A 15,820-nucleotide genomic window follows, 5' to 3' on the forward strand; every position below is an offset into this window, starting at 1 on the left:
CTTGTGTGAGGAAGTACCGGGAGAGATTGGGTGCAGAAAAGAAAAAGTGAGAGCAAATGACGTAAGGGGAGTGAGAGAGGAATGGGATGTATTTAGGGAAGCAGTATTGGCTTGCGCGGAAGATGCTTATGGCATGAGAAAGGTGGGAGGTGGGCAGATTAGAAAGAGTAGTGAGTGGTGGGATGAAGAAGTAAGATGGTTAGTGAAAGAGAAGGGAGAGGTGTTTGGACGATTTTTGCAGGGAAGTAGTGCGAATGGCTGGGAGATGTGTAAAAGAAAGCGGCAGGAGGTCAAGAGAAGGGTGCAAGAGGTGAAAAAGAGGGCAAATGAGAGTTGGGGTGAGAGAGTATCATTAGATTTTAGGGAGAATAAAAAGATGCTTTGGAAGGAGGTAAATAAAGTGCGTAAGACAAGAGAAAAAATGGGAACATCGGTGAAGGGGGTTAATGGGGAGTTAGTAACAAGTAGTGGTGAAGTGAGGAGAGACTATTTTGAAGGTTTGTTGAATGTGTTAGATGATGGAGTGGCAGATATGGGGTGTTTTGGTAGAGGTGGTGTGCGAAATGAGAGGGTCAGGGAGAATGGTTTGGTAAACTGAGAAGAGGTAGTAAAAGCTTTGCGGAAGATGAAATCCGGCAAGGCGGCGGGTTTGGATGGCATTGCAGTGGAATTTATTAAAAAAAAAAGGGGGGGGGGGTGACTGTATTGTTGACTGGTTGGTAAGGTTATTCAATGTATGTATGGCTCATGGTGAAGTGCCTGAAGAGTGGCGGAATGCATACATAGTGCCATTGTACAAAGGCAAAGGGGATAAAGGTGAGTGTTCAAATTACAGAAGTATAAATTTGTTGAGTATTCCTGGGAAATCATATGGAAGGGTATTGACTGAGAGGGTAAAAGCATGTACATAACATCAGACTGGGGAAGAGCAGTGTGGTTTCAGAAGTGGTAGAGGATGTGTGGTTCAGGTGTTTGCTTTGAAGAATGTATGTGAGAAATACTTAGAACAACAGATGGATTTGTATGTAGCACTCGTGGATCTGGAGAAGACATATGATAACTGATAGAGATGCTCTGTGGAAGGTATTAAGAGTATATGGTGTAGGAGGTAAGTTGCTAGAAGAAGGGAAAAGCTTTTATCAAGGATGTAAGGCATGTGTACGAATAGGAAGAGAGAAAAGTGATTGGTTCCCAGTGAATGTCGGTTTGCGGCAGGGGTGCGTGATGTCTCCATGGTTGTTTAATTTGTGTATGATTGAGGTTGTTAGGGATATGAATGCAAGAGTTTTGGAAAGAGGGGCAAGTATGCAGTGTTTTTGGATGAGAGGGCTTGGGAAGTGTTTCAGTTGTTGTTCGCTGATTGTACAGCGCTGGTGGTTGATTCGGATGAGAAACTGCAGAAGTTGGTGACTGAGTTTGGTAAAGTGCATGAAAGAAAGCTGAGAGTAAATGTGAATAAAAGCAAGGTTATTAGTTTCAGTAGGGTTAAGGGACAAGTTAATTGGGAGGTAAGTTTGAAGGGAGAAAAATTGGAGGAAGTGAAGTGTTTTAGATATCTGAGTAAATTTAGCAGTGGATAGAACCATGGAAGCGGAAGTGAGTCACAGGGCGGGGGATGGGGTGAAGGTTCTGGGAGCGTTGAAGAATGTGTGGAAGGCAAGAAAGTTACCTTAGAGAGCAAAAATGTGTATGTTTGAGTGAATAGTGGTTCCAACAATGTTATATGGTTGCGAGGCATGGGCTATAGATAGAGTTGTGCGGAGGAAGGTGGATGTGTTGGAAATTAAATGTCTAAGGACAAAATGTGGTGCGAGGTGGTTTGATCGAGTAAGTAATGAAAAGGTAAGAGAGATGTGTGGTAATAAAAAGAGTGTGGTTGAGAGAGCCGGAGAGAGTGTATTGAAATGGTTTGGTCACATCGAGAGAATGAGTGAGGAAAGATGGAGGGAACGAGAAGTGGGAGACGAAATTGGAGGTGGAAGGATGAAGTGAAAAAGATTTTGCGCGATCGGGGCCTGAACATACAGGAGGGTGAAAGTTGTGCAAGGAATAGAGTGAATTGCAACGATGTGGTATACCGGGGTGGACGTGTTGTCAATGGATTGAGCCAGGGCATGTGGAGCGTGTGGTGTAAACCATGGAGAGTTTTGTGGGGCCTGGTTGTAGAAAGGGAGCTGTGGTTTCGGTGCATTACACGTGACAGCTAGAGACTGAGTGTGAACGAATGTGGCATTTGTTGTCTTCTAGCGCTACCTAACGCGAGCGTGCAGGGAGGGGGTTGTCATTTTATGTGTGGCGTGGTGGCCAGGGGAATGAATAAAGGCAGCAAGTATGAATATGTATATGTGTATATATGTATATGTCTGTGCATGTATATGTATGTATACGTTGAAATGTATAGGTATGTATATGTGTGTGTGTGTGTGGGCGTTTATGTATGTACATGTGTATGTGGGTGGGTTGGGCCATTCTTTCGTCTGTTTCCTTGCCCTACTTCGCTAACGCGGGAGACGCGACTAAGTATAATAATGATAATGATAATAATAATAATAATAATGATAATAATAATAATAATAATGATAATAATAATAATAATAATAATGATAATAATGATAATAATAATCATGATAATGATAATAATGATAATGATAAAACAAGGTACTAAAATTTATCAGAGGAGCGAAACAGGTGGGCTTATGTGCGAGTCTGAATGGGGCGAATCTTGATGAAATGAAGTGCTTCAGATACTTGAGAGATGACTTGGTAATAGATGGAACTGTGGGAGTCGAAGATAATCATAACATGGGAAACAGGGCAAAGGTCCTAGATGAACTGAGTTTGTAGGGGGGAAAAGATGAGTATGTCTAACGGTGAATAGTGGATCTGGCGGTGTTGTACGAGACCTTAATGCAAAAGAATGGAAGAGGGAGGACCTACTGAAAATGTCATGCCTGAACATAGTTCGGTGAGCGGGAAGGGCTGATCATGTAAGGAATGACAAGGAAAGAGGGCTGTATGACAGTGAGCGGAGTGTGAATTAAACCAGAATGCGCTGAAATGAAGAGAGACTGACAAAGAGCATATACGTGTCAAAAGTGGAAGGAAAAAAGAAGGAAAGGAAGGCCAAAATGGAGAAGAAAAGGAGATGGGTGAAAGAGTTTTTCAGTTATGGGGCCTGAACATTATGTTATAGGGCCTGTAGTTTAAGTTTTGGGGCCTGAACATTAACTTATGGGGCTGAACATTAAGATATGGGGCCTGAAGTTTAAGTTATGGGGCCTGAACATTAAGATTTGGGGCCTGAAGTTTAAGTTACGGGGCCTGAACATTAAGATATGGGGCCCTGAAGTTTAAGTTACGGGGCCTGAACGTTAAGATATGGGGCCCTGAACATTAGGATATGGGGCCTGAAGTTTAAGTTATGGGGCCTGAACATTAAAATATTTGGCATGAAGTTTAAGTTATGGGACCTGTACATTAAAATATTTGGCATGAAGTTTAAGTTATGGGGCCTGAACATTAAAATATTTGGCATGAAGTTTAAGTTATGGGACCTGAACATTAAAATATTTGGCATGAAGTTTAAGTTATGGGACCTGAACATTAAAATATTTGGCATGAAGTTTAAGTTATGGGGCCTGAACATTAAAATATTTGGCATGAGGTTTAAGTTATGGGGCCTGAACATTAAAATATTTAGCATGAAGTTTAAGTTATGGGGCCTGAACATTAAATAGGGTGTGAGGCTTGCATAGTCAAGAGCGAATCTGAGCTATGTAGCACGTAAGGCGTGACGTGCTGTCAGAGGGCTGAACCAGGGCTTATGAAGTGGTCATGGAAAACCAAGAGAACGGTCTGAGGGCCTTGGTTGTGGAAGGGGGCTCTGGTTTTCATGCATGATTCATGATAGCTAGAAAGTGGATGTGAGCAAGTATGGCCATTATTCTGATCCTCGCCCAACCTTGCTAACACGAAAAATGGCGAATATATATATATATATATATATATATATATATATATATATATATATATATATATATATATATATATATATTTCCCTGGGGATAGGGGAGAAAGAATACTTCCCACGTATTCCCTGCGTGTCGTAGAAGGCGACTAAAAGGGAAGGGAGCGGGGGGCTGGAAATCCTCCCCTCTCATTATTTTTTTTTAATTTTCCAAAAGAAGGAACAGAGAAGGGGGCCAGGTGAGGATATTCCCTCAAAGGCCCAGTTCTCTGTTCTTAACGCTACCTCGCTAATGCGGGACATGGCGAATAGTTTGAAAAAAAAAAAAAAAAAAAATATATATATATATATATATATATATATATATATATATATATATATATATATATATATACCTGGGATAGGGGAAAAAAAGAAAATCTCAACGTATTCCCTGCTTATCGTAAAAGGCGACTAAAAGGACGGGAGTGGCGTTGGAAACCTTCCCTTCCCTGCGTTTAATTTTCTAAAAAAAAATGAGACTGAAGTAGCCACGAAGGGAGTGCTAATCCTCTTCGAAGACTCAGGCTACGATGCCTGAATATGCATTTATGTAAACAAAATGAGATAAGGGAGAGACAGGTAGCAAGTTTGAGGAGAGGATCAAAGATGTTCAGGATCTAAGTGAAATAAAGCTCAAGGGTAAGGAGGAAGAATGATTTGGAAATGTCTTAAAGGTATCAAGGGTCAGTTTAAAGTCGGGAGCAAAGGAAAGGGCAGCACTTCAGCAGAGGGAGGAGATGGGGAAACGAGTGAGAGTAAAAAGACGTGAGCCGGAGACTGGCGTAAGTGAAAGTGAAAGGGGATTAGGAAAGGTGGGTGATTATTCGTGCAAGACGAGTGAGGCAGAAGAGCGAGTTTTGGGAGAACCACAGTTAGTGTCGGCAGTTTTGATGAGAGGGATCGGATATTAGTGATGGGTGATTAAAATGAGACACTGAAGAATGTGATGTGGCAGTTGAGGGTATAATTAGGGGTCGATGGGTATCCAGTGATGTGAATGAAAATGATGAACACCTTGTGGATTAGATTGGATTATAAGATTTAAGCTTATAAGCCAATCACTGGAGCATCTAAGGCTATTCAGCGCTCTAAATACAGTTTAGAATATTCTCTCTTAGAACTTCATTTTATCTCAAATAAACAATTTCAATTTTGATGGACCAAGAAGGTAAGAACGAAAAGTATAGGAGAGAAAATAGCCTAGGTGTTGGTGTGAGAGCTCAAGCTTGACCTTTGCGGCATGGTTAAACCCACGTACCAGGGAAAGGAAAACCCCCGCTGCCATAGCTCAAGCTCCACACAAACCCCACCACCGCGTTAAGGTCCGTGTAGATCAGGATGTGTGAACAACTTGTGGAGTATATTGTTTTAAACGGTTATAATGCATATCATCTATTATCTAACTATAATCATTATCGACAGCAACTACCATAATCATTAGGAAAGCGTCTCGCTCTCACGCTCACCAAACCTACCGAAACAACAGGAATCGTAATGATCACTTTGAAACCCATCTGACGCATCCGTGAAGATGAGTCATTTGTTGGGTGTACCAAGAAAGTTGTACGGAAGAACGACGATTAAGATGGTGGAGACATTCACAGTAGGTTCCGACTGGGAGAGGATGTCAGGATCAGATGTCTGCTTTGAAGAACGTGTACGAGAAATGCTTAGATAAATGAAAAGATGTGTTTTTGGCGTTTATGGATCTGGAGAAACCGTACGATACGGTTGAGAGATGCTAGAAGGAAAATTTTCTTCTAGAAGCATGCCTTGATACATCCCATTTATAACAATGACCGTTCTGAACCCTCTAAATGTCGTCCTATTGCTATAACATCTACAATTTCCAAAGTCTTTGAAACCTGCCTCATCTCCTATATCCTTAGACACCTTGAAACACAATATTCTCTCTGATCACCAGTGTGGTTTCCGTTAGGTAAGATTCACTGGTGATATTCTCTCCTGTTTTTCTAATGTCTGGTCATCATCCCTGAAAGATTTTTGGGAGTCATGTGTAGTTGCCCCTGACGTATCCAAAGCTTTTGATAGGATGTGGCATCGGTGTCTCTTCTCTAAGCTCCCCTCTTTTGGCTTCCCTCCCTCACTTTGCTCCTTAATATCTAGTTTCCCTCTCCGGCCGATCTATCTCTGGTTGTTGATAGATCAGCCGTTCCCCTTTTCTCCGTCAACAGTGGTGTCCCTTACACTTTTTCTTCTTTTTTTCAACGATTTCCTCACTTCTACGAGTAACCAAATGCACTCATGCGGTGACGACTCAACACTGCATTCATCCACATCTTTCATTTCTGCTCCCTCTTCTGTCACTCGATCTGCATCTCATCTTAACACAGCTTCCTCAATAAGCTCAGACCTTGACAGGATATCTCAGCGGGGTAGAAAAAAACTAGTTAAGATCAATGCCTCCAAAACCCAGTTTCTACCCATCTCTCTGTCGAAAACTCACAACTCTCGTCTCTTCTTTGACATTTCTCTAATTCCACCGTCTTGACACAATTAACATACTTGGTATTACTGTAACATCCACTCTTTCTGGGTGTCCTGTTTAGATATCGAAACTTTTTCTTCTGAATAGTTGCTCCGTTTATGCAAAGAATTGATTCGTCTTTGTATGCAGTACTGCTCTCACATCTGAGGTGGTTGTATCGTTACTGATCGAGTCGAGTCGAGTCGAAAGCGATCCGAATTATAAACTCACCCAGGCTAACTTCCAAACTTGGCCTCCTTGCCCTACAACGCACTGTTGGTTCACTCTACCTCTTTTGTAGGTATTATTTTGGTCTTTAACTCCTAAGAGCTGGCTGCTTGTGAGCCCCCACCACTAGGTAGATCACGTAAAACTCGGCAAGCTCCTGCGTCACACGATTACTGTGAGACTGTTGGTAACTCAAGGGTGGGCCGTTTTGATTAATGTTTCTTTCTCTACACTTAGAATCTTGGAACTCTCTACCTTCTCATATCTTTCCCAATAACTATGACCTGGTACATTTTAAAAGACAGGTCTTCCACTTCCTCCAAAAATCGTAAATACTTTCCCTTGTCTGTTCTTTTTCCCGTTGATAATCCTCTCTCTATTTTGATTAAGGCCCGGCCTTGATGTGGACTTTTGTCCATGATTGGAGCCTTTAACATAAAAGAAAAATAGAAAGAGAGGAGTACGAGTTATCCCAAGCGAATGTGGATCTACTGCAGGGGTGCATGATGTCACCATGTTTGTTTAACATGCTCATGGTAGGGGTGGGAAGCGAAGTGAATGCAAGGATCTTAGAGAGAGAAGCAGCTCTGTAGTTTGTCTGGGACAGTGTGGGGTGTTAGGGAGCGGAGTCAGCTATAATTTGCTGAAGACACTTCGCTGGTGGCAGATTCGAGTGAGAAACTGCATAAGATGCTTTCTGAGTTTTGGAAAGTTTCTGAAATGTGAAGTTGAGAGTAAATGTGAATTAAATCAAGGTGATTATGTTTGGGCTTTGAGAGAGACAGGTTAGATGGGGACGTGAGTTTGAATGTAGAAATTTTGGAGAAAGTGAAGTATATGAGATATCTCGAAGTGGATATGCCAGCTAAGGGAACCATGAGAGCGGATGCGAGTCATAGGATAGCTGTGGGGAGAGAAGGTGTGAGAACACTGTGGAATATGTGGAAGGAAAGGTTACCATTTGAGAAGGTGAAGATGGGTATGTTTAAAGGTACATCAGTGCCAGCAATGTTGCACGATGCAAGGCCTGGGTTCTCGATGGAAATGTACGGAAGGGGGGGAATTGTGTTCGAAGTTAAACATCTGTGAACGAAATGTGGTGTGAGCGGGCGTTGATCTACGAAGACCTAACAGGGTAAGAGAGATGTGGTTAAAAAAAAAAAAAAAGAGCATGGTTGAGAGAGCTAAAAAGGGTGTGCTGAATTTGGACATATGGAGAGAAGATAAAGGAATACAAAGGAAATCAAACATCAACAGACCACTGGGTCCTAAAGGAGCTTTTTTGTGAGAGTAGAGAGAAAGAGGGACTCGTGAGTTAGTGTAATAAGAGTAGAAGGAAATTATGACGTTGCAAAGGCAAAAGCACGTAAACTCTTTATGTAACTAAATGATATCAAGTATATCAGTCGTGGGGCGAAATATCTATCACTAAAGCGACCTAATCATACCAGTGAGAGAAGGTTGACAAAGAGGGTACATGTGTCAGAAATGGATGGGACAAGGAGAAAGGGGACACTAAATTGGAGATGGAAGGGTGAAAATGATCCGGAGCGCTCGGGTCATGAACATGCACGAGGACGTAAGGAGAGGACGGGATAAAGTGAATTGGAAGGATGTGCTATAGAGGGGGCGACGTACTGTCACCAGACTGAACCAGGGAACGTCAGGCTGTCAGGAAAAACCACGAAAAGATCTATGGGACAGGGTCTAGATAAAGGGATGTGATTTCGGTATACGTGACAGCTCGAGAGTGGATGTGAGCGAATACCATTTCTTTGTTCCTGACGCTACCTCAATAGTGTGTGTGTGTGTGTGTGTGTGTGTGTGTGTGTGTGTGTGACAAACTTGCACTCTACGGCGGCATACCAACCTACGGCCATCCTTCTCTCACACGTCCCCATAACAGTGCGGGACACTCACGCTCATCACACCTCACACTTACTAACCATCAGACGTTCACCCTCATTCACACGGTTGAGTGACGCATCACCTCTCATCAATCCCGCTACTTATACACCTTTCTCACTCACATCTTATGAGGATACAGTATCCCATACCCTACCCTCTCCTTTCCTCACAACACGGATCGTAGCAGAAGCTCAAACCCACGTCATCGTCATACCTCTGAATGGCACACCAAGCCACGTCCATCCCCATTATACGTCATTACTGATCACTGATATGTACGCTCTACTTCACGCCTAGCCTTACAGTCGCACCTGACAGTACCACTACCACCTCACACCTACAGTCGCACCTTACATTGCCACTATCACCTCATACCTACAGTCGCACCTTACAGTATCACTACCACGTCACACCTACAGTCACACCTTACAGTACCACTACCACCTCACACCTACAGTCGCACCTTACAGTACCACTACCACCTCACACCTACAGTCGCACCTTACAGTACCACTACCACCTCATACCTACAGTCACACCTTACAGTGTCACTACCACCTCACACCTACAGTCGCACCTTACATTGCCACTATCACCTCACACCTACAGTCGCACCTTACAGTACCACTACCACCTCACACCGAACGAGACGCCATTTCACCTTCCCTCCTCAGTAGTAACTCACAATAACGATTTTCTTACGTATCACGTCCCTCGGCTCATCATGTGTCATCATGACTCACTACCTCAGGCTCAACCCCATTCATTCCCTCACAATAACTTGCTACTGTAAGCAGAGTGATCTTAAACAACCAGAGAAATGAGTTAATAAAACACCTCTCCCCCTTACCTATGCCTCTGCACCCTCCTAGTAAATGTCATCTTGAACTCTGACCCCTAACTTAACAAAACGTAACCAGCATTACGTATGACGAGGACAGGTACGTAGCATCTTAGCACACCACACCTTATGACCTCGATCTCTGACCTCAAAAAAGTTATAACCACATGCAAAGCTTTATATATCTTATCTGTGGTACAATGTCAGTCCAGAGACAATAATCCGGCAGAGATATCGAGCACACAAACATTTAGCAGCATGTAAGTATGTACAGTCCACCGACGTTAGTATGTCACCCTCGACCTCCGAGTTTACGTCAGATGTAGAGTTATATTAGAAGTATCTGTGTCATAAGTTTGGACCAGACTCTATGTCTCGTAAGCGTAAATTTCGGGTGCAGAACTCTTTATTTAGTATCCGTTATATACGAAAATCTGGTGTACTACATCCATCGACTCAGCCTTCAGCCATTGCACACGCATGCATCAAGTAAGATGATCCGGTTTCAAAAGTTAATCAACTAGACAGCTTTATACGTAGTGTATGTGGCATAAATTTGGTCAATGACCATTAAACACGTTGTCAGTCTTCAGACGTTGTGTACACAATCATTCAGTCGCCTTTCAATATACAAGACCTTGTGACCTTGGCCTTTGACCCATGATCCTGAAACGATAATGAAGTGTATTGTTGATATGAAGGTTCCGGGTGCAAGTCTAGACAATAACCATATTGTGCATACAAGCAGTTTACTAGTACCACTGTCGTAAACAAGACCTGGTGGCCTTGAACTTTGGCCCATGACCCAGGACACTTAATCTGGGGCAGAATTTTCTCTCTGTGATATAAACTTGGAATGTGTCTATCAAACTAGTTCTAGTACTGCATACACAAGTAACTAGTGACATTCTGATGCCCAAAAAACTTGACTTTTGGTCTCATTGCCTCGAAAACTTAAGGCGTGCACCATTGTAGGCAGTGTCCATGGTATAGGTTGGGTTCACAGCTATTTATCAGGTCGTCAGATATCATGAACTTCGTCACTTACGTAGACTTGACCTCTGACCGGCAACCTATGGTATTTAATGAGATCTAGAAGTATCAGTGTAGTATCTGTCATATCTAATGAGATCTAGAAATATCAGCGTGGTATCTATAAGAAGTTTAACCACATCCATCATTTTGCGCACAATCACTGAGGAGCATAGTAGTTAAGAAGACCCTGTAAAGTTAGCCTTTGATCCTGATCTCGAGAACGTAAACATGTCTAGGAAGCCACATTTTTGTATGATAGGTTCAGTATTTCAGTAGTACACATATCAGACCTGCTGGTGAGATATCGCAGTGTGTGATCTGGGGAATGCAAGATCTTGACGTGGTAGACAGTAAAGTGAAACTTTGAGGCAACATGAACATGTGGAAAGAAGCGGATAAGTAAATGTTGATCAAGACACTGTATATAAGTGAAGTGAACGAAGAGAGAGGCTGACAAGCAGGCTGAGATGAGAGAGTACGTGGGGCGAATCACAGAGGAACACATCTATATACTAAGAGAATGCACTGAGGGGAACCTGTAGTAACCATCCTGATGGACAGTGTGGAAAATCGTATCGTGTGGTGACGCATGAAGATATCTACTGTCGTGTTCTCAGCCAAAACAGAGCCAATGAATGACCTGGGTATAACATGATGAATACAAATGAATAATGATAATGATAATGATAATCATAATGATAATGATAATTATGATAATAATGATGATAGTAATGATAATGATGATTATAATAATAATGATAATAATGATAGTTATTATCCATCTATTAACCCCTCCCCCCCTCCCACCTGTTAAGGAAGGGAGTACTTCCAAGTGCAAGGGACAACTAACCCTGATGGTTAAATGTTAACACGAACTCGCGTCTTGCAGGGCGCGCAGTATGCCCTGCTGGCAGCCTAGGGCTGGCTGAAGGAGCTCCAATCGGTATGAGTACCATTAAGACATCGTCATCCATCTACTGAAGGAAGGATGGAGTGTAAGTAGGATGTTTAGATCCTTGGATTTGATTAGGTTGAAACATGTTTGAAGTGGAATGTTTTATTTTCTTCGCAAAGGAGGCATTTCTTTGGTAGGTGTTGGTTGTTGAACACCGACAATGTTAGTCGATAGCCCATCGCGATACGTGTGGTCTCGCTTCCATATAATACTGCTGTGACTCCCATCCCTTCAGATATACCCATCTTTGCTCTTTGGGATAACATCCTCTCTTTCCACACATTCTTCGTCGCTCCCAGAACCTTCGCCCCCTCATCCACCTTATGACTCATCTCCGCTTCCATGGTTCCATACGCAGCCATGTCCACTCCCAGATATCTAAAACACTTCACTTCCTCCAATTTTTCTCCAGTTAGGTTCACACACCCAACTAACTTGTCCCTTAACTTTTCTAAACCTAATAACCGTGCTTTTATTTCAGTAGCCCCTTCTAAACGTAAATATTGACACCTCAACAAAGCTGACTGGAATAACTCACGAAAACCTTTTTTGACTTCCCTTTGGTAAAACACTATTATGTAATAATGCTTCCGTCTCCGCCAAAAACACAGCAGAGAATACTGTTGCGAGAATGGATGCATCATTTCCCCTCTTACTTCAAGATGACATCTTCCAGTGTATGGTTCAACCGTTGCTGCTGCTGCTTTGAGACCATTCAGGCAAGGGATTAGTCACATATGGTTTGGATAATCTCTGCTGCCTTCCACTCGGCAAGTGTCATCACCCATAGTCATTGCAAGTACGTTATCCTTGAGGCAAAGCTTTCCTTTATTCAAAGGAAAAGAAATAGCCTTCCCCCGTCGTCCATTGATAGATCTTTCTGGTCTTTACTTAAGAGCATCGCTAACAACTTCCTTTGCTCTACTTTCCCTTCACTTTTCCGTCTCTTCCGTAGACAAAGCAACAGTCTTGTTCCGATTCTTCTCTAACTCCGCCATGGATAACTCTAACATTCATTCACCCCGTGATGCTCCACTTGTTAATCCTATGCCTTTCCCTAAAATCGCTCTTCCAACTGTCCGAAAGGCGCTTCTCTTCCTGGAGCAAGGCTAATGGTCCCGATAGCATCCATCCTCATGTACTGAAAGACTGTGCCTCTGAATTTACACTTGTGCAAGTTCGTCTGTTCCCTTTCTGTTTGGTATAATCAAAACTTTTCCTTCTTCTTGGAAGCATGCGTTGATATATCCCATCACTATCGTCCTGTTGTTTTGACATCCACCTTTTCCAAAGTCTTTGAATCCCTTCTCAACTCCCAATTCCTCAAACATCTTGAATCCCACAGTCTTCTCTCTGATCACCATTATGGCCTCCGTAAGGCGAGATCCACTGGTGATATTCTTACTTATCTTGCTAATGGAAGATTTTTGGGAATTCTATGTAAATTCCCTTGATTCATCCAGGATCTGGCACTGGGGTCTCATCTCTAACTCCCCTCTTTTGATTTCCCTCCTTCACGTTGCTCCATCATATCTAGCTTCCTCTCAAGTCAGTCTATCTCCTTGGTTGTCGATGGATCCTTCTCCATCAACTTCGGTTTCCTTAAAGGTTCTGTTCTGTCTCCTACACTTTTTCTCCTTCCTACCAACGATTTCCATTCTTCGACAAATAACCAAAATTACTCTTACGCTGATAATTCAACACTGCAATCCTCTACATCCTTGAATTCTGTTCCTCCTTATCTCACTCGATATGCATCTCGTTTCGACACAATTCTCTCAGTAATCTCAGAATTGGACAGGATATCTCAGTGAGGTAGACGAAATCAAATAGTTCAGTGCCTTCAAGACCCAGTTTCCACCCATCTCTGTACTGAAATTCCTTGCAGTTTTCCTCTCTTCTTCGACGGTTCTGTGATTCCACCTCTTGACCCAATGAACATACTTTGTATTACTGTAGCATTCACTTATCTTGGAGTTCCTCACATTACCGAAACAGATAAGTCTGCCTCAAAGGAATTAAGAGTCCTGTTTGGATGTCAAAACTTCTTTCCGTCTCCAAGTATTTCTCATACAAATCTTTCAAATCAGACATGTGATCTATACATCCTTAACCACTCCTAAAGCCATATTGCTCCTCTCTAGTCTGAGGCCAGTACATTTCACCAGCCTCTCAATCACTACTCTCCCATACATTTACCGAGTATGCTCAACAGACTTATACCTTTGTAATTCGAACATTCACTTTCGTTTTCCATGCCTGCATATATGCCAAACCTCAGGAACCTCACCTTGGTTGATACACACAGTGAAAAAAACCTCACAAACAAATCAGTAACACTTTCCCTCACTTTCTTAGGAAACCCACCTGCAGTCCCAGCCACTCCCGCTGGTTTGCCTCATTTCATCTTACGCAAGATTTTCACCACTTCTTATCTTTTCACCAGACCATCTACCTCAACTCTCTCACTCTGCAAATTTCGTCTCATACCACATCCGCTACCTTATAATTCAGCACATCCAACAGATCTCCAAAATACTCACTCTCCCACATTTTTCACTTCTTCTTTGTTGCCACTTCTCTATCTGTTTCCTCTATTTTTACTTGGAAGCATGTATCGCTCTACTCATGATATTCATCTCCTTGCAAAACATTTTACTTTAACAAATTCACACATACTCTCAAACCGTCTTCATCTGCCCTCTTTTTCAGCTTCTTAACCTTCCTTTTGTACACTTTCACATGGTACTCCTTTCCTGCAAATACCGTTCATAAACGTCTTTTCTCTTTCACTAGTAATTCAACTACCTCATCTCACCATCATTACTCTTTCTCACACTCCCAAATCCCACCCTTCGTACACCATATATTTTACCTTCCACTTTCCCATGGTTATTGGTATACGCATGAGAAAGTAGAGAACTACAGATATTTGAGGCAAAGAGAAACAGTTATCCAAACAGTCCACCCTCGAGTTGCGAACGGCCACACAGCATCATGCGACGCAGCACCTTGCCGAGTATTGCTTGGCCTAGCTAGTGGTGGGGGCACACAAGCAGCAAGCTCTCGGAGCAAAAACCAAAGCAATGCCTGTAGAATAGAGAAAGTGAACCAACACTGTGGCGTAGGGCAAGTGGGGTCGTGTTTACCCTGGGAAAGTGGGCAAGTGTGACCGCTTTCGACTCGACTCTAAAGAAAATGGTCGGTTGTTATTGAGGCTACCTCACTAAAGCGGGAAAGGTAACTGGGAATGAAAATATATTCATTATACTTATCATCAGTATTATCATTATTATCATAAGCACAAACAACAGGCTTCGCTCGCTTTTCTTATGTAAATTTGGGTAGATGCAGTCTGCGGCATCAGTGTAGGGAGAGGCCCGATGCGCAGGTAGTGCTGTGTTTGAGAACCAGAGGCATGTCAGAGTTGAGGATAGCAGGCAGAGGTAAAGATGAGCTATATTTCAGGTCCTTAACGGTTCCAAAAGTATGATTTATGATTCTACAGAGGCACATCAAGTAATGGCTACTGCTGCTATGCTGACGCAATTCTGCTATGCTGCTGCTATACTACTGTTCTGCTGATGCTATTCAGCTATACTGCTGCGAAGGCCATCAACACTACACCCCATTGGTCCAGCTGAAGGTTTATGGCATATTTCTGGCCATGTATTTTTCCATAAACCACCAATATTATCACTATTATCATTATTATTATTATTATTATTATCATTATTATCATTATTATCATTATCATTATTATTATCATCATCATCATTATTGTATTATCATAATTATTATTATGGTCATCATTATCATTATTATCATTAGTAGTAGTATTATCATTAATTATTATTATCATTATTATATTATCATTATCTTTATCATCAACAGTTTGTGATATCATTCCACTTCCCTCAATAACCGACACAGAGAGGCTAGATCACTACGTTAATAAGACCACAGTCTCCCCAGACTCTTTCGTGAAAGCTAAGATGGTACCGCACAACCAGCTCATCTCCCAACTCGCTACCTCGGCACACCAGATTTAGGTAGAAATCATTTGTTGTCTAAAACTCATAATCTGCCTCGATGAAAAGGAAGTTAAACACAAAATATCAAAAAAGAGGTAAATTCTAAAAAAATAAGAATAAGAAATATTTAGTCATGGATTTGTCCATGGATCTAGGGATTCATTATTTAACACAGATTTATATAGCTAAATTGAGACTGTTTGGTTTTCAAAAAATAATTACCCGTCTTGACAAAGACAAAAGTAGATTTTAAAATTCACCATAAGAGCCGGTAAGTCATGTTTCTGAGGCTCACTTTACATAAAAACCCCAACATAAACAA

General features: G+C 42.0%; 1 protein-coding gene and 1 long non-coding RNA gene across 2 annotated transcripts in view; one reads left to right on the forward strand and one right to left on the reverse strand.

The window, feature by feature from the left end:
- The window catches only part of LOC139766454 (uncharacterized), a 120,589-nt gene that overhangs the window by 86,052 nt on the left and 18,717 nt on the right, over positions 1-15,820 (reverse strand). The gene's annotated exons all lie outside the window — the stretch shown is intronic.
- Positions 1-15,820, forward strand: part of LOC139766443 (uncharacterized) — a 29,322-nt gene that overhangs the window by 11,433 nt on the left and 2,069 nt on the right. The window lies entirely within an intron of this gene.

The sequence above is a fragment of the Panulirus ornatus genome, chromosome 4, assembly GCF_036320965.1.
Source record: "Panulirus ornatus isolate Po-2019 chromosome 4, ASM3632096v1, whole genome shotgun sequence".
Lineage (NCBI taxonomy): Eukaryota > Metazoa > Arthropoda > Malacostraca > Decapoda > Palinuridae > Panulirus > Panulirus ornatus.